Genomic DNA, 3,829 nt, shown 5'->3' with positions numbered 1-3,829 from the left:
CATTTAGTAGATGTTGGTTTCACTTGGTTTTGTCTGCTACATTTAGTAGATGTTGGTTTCACTTGGTTTGTCTGCTACATTTAGTAGATGTTGGTTTCACTTGGTTTGTCTGCTACATTTAGTAGATGTTGGTTTCACTTGGTTTGTCTGCTACATTTAGTAGATGTTGGTTTCACTTGGTTTGTCTGCTACATTTAGTAGATGTTGGTTTCACTTGGTTTGTCTGCTACATTTAGTAGATGTTGGTTTCACTTGGTTTGTCTGCTACATTTAGTAGATGTTGGTTTCACTTGTTTTGTCTGCTACATTTAGTAGATGTTGGTTTCACTTGGTTTGTCTGCTACATTTAGTAGATGTTGGTTTCACTTGGTTTGTCTGCTACATTTAGTAGATGTTGGTTTCACTTGGTTTTGTCTGCTACATTTAGTAGATGTTGGTTTCACTTGGTTTGTCTGCTACATTTAGTAGATGTTGGTTTCACTTGGTTTTGTCTGCTACATTTAGTAGATGTTGGTTTCACTTGGTTTGTCTGCTACATTTAGTAGATGTTGGTTTCACTTGGTTTTGTCTGCTACATTTAGTAGATGTTGGTTTCACTTGGTTTGTCTGCTACATTTAGTAGATGTTGGTTTCACTTGGTTTGTCTGCTACATTTAGTAGATGTTGGTTTCACTTGGTTTGTCTGCTACATTTAGTAGATGTTGGTTTCACTTGGTTTGTCTGCTACATTTAGTAGATGTTGGTTTCACTTGGTTTGTCTGCTACATTTAGTAGATGTTGGTTTCACTTGGTTTGTCTGCTACATTTAGTAGATGTTGGTTTCACTTGGTTTTGTCTGCTACATTTAGTAGATGTTGGTTTCACTTGGTTTGTCTGCTACATTTAGTAGATGTTGGTTTCACTTGGTTTGTCTGCTACATTTAGTAGATGTTGGTTTCACTTGGTTTGTCTGCTACATTTAGTAGATGTTGGTTTCACTTGGTTTTGTCTGCTACATTTAGTAGATGTTGGTTTCACTTGTTTTGTCTGCTACATTTAGTAGATGTTGGTTTCACTTGTTTTGTCTGCTACATTTAGTAGATGTTGGTTTCACTTGGTTTGTCTGCTACATTTAGTAGATGTTGGTTTCACTTGGTTTGTCTGCTACATTTAGTAGATGTTGGTTTCACTTGGTTTGTCTGCTACATTTAGTAGATGTTGGTTTCACTTGGTTTGTCTGCTACATTTAGTAGATGTTGGTTTCACTTGGTTTGTCTGCTACATTTAGTAGATGTTGGTTTCACTTGGTTTGTCTGCTACATTTAGTAGATGTTGGTTTCACTTGGTTTGTCTGCTACATTTAGTAGATGTTGGTTTCACTTGGTTTGTCTGCTACATTTAGTAGATGTTGGTTTCACTTGGTTTGTCTGCTACATTTAGTAGATGTTGGTTTCACTTGGTTTGTCTGCTACATTTAGTAGATGTTGGTTTCACTTGGTTTGTCTGCTACATTTAGTAGATGTTGGTTTCACTTGGTTTGTCTGCTACATTTAGTAGATGTTGGTTTCACTTGGTTTGTCTGCTACATTTAGTAGATGTTGGTTTCACTTGGTTTGTCTGCTACATTTAGTAGATGTTGGTTTCACTTGGTTTGTCTGCTACATTTAGTAGATGTTGGTTTCACTTGGTTTGTCTGCTACATTTAGTAGATGTTGGTTTCACTTGGTTTGTCTGCTACATTTAGTAGATGTTGGTTTCACTTGGTTTGTCTGCTACATTTAGTAGATGTTGGTTTCACTTGGTTTTGTCTGCTACATTTAGTAGATGTTGGTTTCACTTGGTTTGTCTGCTACATTTAGTAGATGTTGGTTTCACTTGGTTTGTCTGCTACATTTAGTAGATGTTGGTTTCACTTGGTTTGTCTGCTACATTTAGTAGATGTTGGTTTCACTTGGTTTGTCTGCTACATTTAGTAGATGTTGGTTTCACTTGGTTTTGTCTGCTACATTTAGTAGATGTTGGTTTCACTTGGTTTGTCTGCTACATTTAGTAGATGTTGGTTTCACTTGGTTTGTCTGCTACATTTAGTAGATGTTGGTTTCACTTGGTTTTGTCTGCTACATTTAGTAGATGTTGGTTTCACTTGGTTTGTCTGCTACATTTAGTAGATGTTGGTTTCACTTGGTTTGTCTGCTACATTTAGTAGATGTTGGTTTCACTTGGTTTGTCTGCTACATTTAGTAGATGTTGGTTTCACTTGGTTTTGTCTGCTACATTTAGTAGATGTTGGTTTCACTTGGTTTGTCTGCTACATTTAGTAGATGTTGGTTTCACTTGGTTTGTCTGCTACATTTAGTAGATGTTGGTTTCACTTGGTTTGTCTGCTACATTTAGTAGATGTTGGTTTCACTTGGTTTGTCTGCTACATTTAGTAGATGTTGGTTTCACTTGGTTTGTCTGCTACATTTAGTAGATGTTGGTTTCACTTGGTTTGTCTGCTACATTTAGTAGATGTTGGTTTCACTTGGTTTGTCTGCTACATTTAGTAGATGTTGGTTTCACTTGGTTTGTCTGCTACATTTAGTAGATGTTGGTTTCACTTGGTTTGTCTGCTACATTTAGTAGATGTTGGTTTCACTTGGTTTGTCTGCTACATTTAGTAGATGTTGGTTTCACTTGGTTTGTCTGCTACATTTAGTAGATGTTGGTTTCACTTGTTTTGTCTGCTACATTTAGTAGATGTTGGTTTCACTTGGTTTTGTCTGCTACATTTAGTAGATGTTGGTTTCACTTGGTTTGTCTGCTACATTTAGTAGATGTTGGTTTCACTTGCTGCTACATTTAGTAGATGTTGGTTTCACTTGGTTTGTCTGCTACATTTAGTAGATGTTGGTTTCACTTGGTTTGTCTGCTACATTTAGTAGATGTTGGTTTCACTTGGTTTGTCTGCTACATTTAGTAGATGTTGGTTTCACTTGGTTTGTCTGCTACATTTAGTAGATGTTGGTTTCACTTGGTTTGTCTGCTACATTTAGTAGATGTTGGTTTCACTTGGTTTGTCTGTCTGCTACATTTAGTAGATGTTGGTTTCACTTGGTTTGTCTGCTACATTTAGTAGATGTTGGTTTCACTTGGTTTGTCTGCTACATTTAGTAGATGTTGGTTTCACTTGGTTTGTCTGCTACATTTAGTAGATGTTGGTTTCACTTGGTTTGTCTGCTACATTTAGTAGATGTTGGTTTCACTTGGTTTGTCTGCTACATTTAGTAGATGTTGGTTTCACTTGGTTTTGTCTGCTACATTTAGTAGATGTTGGTTTCACTTGGTTTGTCTGCTACATTTAGTAGATGTTGGTTTCACTTGGTTTGTCTGCTACATTTAGTAGATGTTGGTTTCACTTGGTTTGTCTGCTACATTTAGTAGATGTTGGTTTCACTTGGTTTGTCTGCTACATTTAGTAGATGTTGGTTTCACTTGGTTTGTCTGCTACATTTAGTAGATGTTGGTTTCACTTGGTTTGTCTGCTACATTTAGTAGATGTTGGTTTCACTTGGTTTGTCTGCTACATTTAGTAGATGTTGGTTTCACTTGGTTTTGTCTGCTACATTTAGTAGATGTTGGTTTCACTTGGTTTGTCTGCTACATTTAGTAGATGTTGGTTTCACTTGGTTTGTCTGCTACATTTAGTAGATGTTGGTTTCACTTGGTTTGTCTGCTACATTTAGTAGATGTTGGTTTCACTTGGTTTGTCTGCTACATTTAGTAGATGTTGGTTTCACTTGGTTTGTCTGCTACATTTAGTAGATGTTGGTTTCACTTGTTTTGTCTGCTACATTTAGTAGATGTTGGT

Source organism: Tachypleus tridentatus, unplaced genomic scaffold, assembly GCF_004210375.1.
Source record: "Tachypleus tridentatus isolate NWPU-2018 unplaced genomic scaffold, ASM421037v1 Hic_cluster_1, whole genome shotgun sequence".
Classification (NCBI taxonomy): Eukaryota; Metazoa; Arthropoda; class Merostomata; order Xiphosura; family Limulidae; genus Tachypleus; species Tachypleus tridentatus.
The sequence above is the reverse complement of the archived record's forward strand: the minus strand, read 5'-3'. Positions refer to the sequence as shown.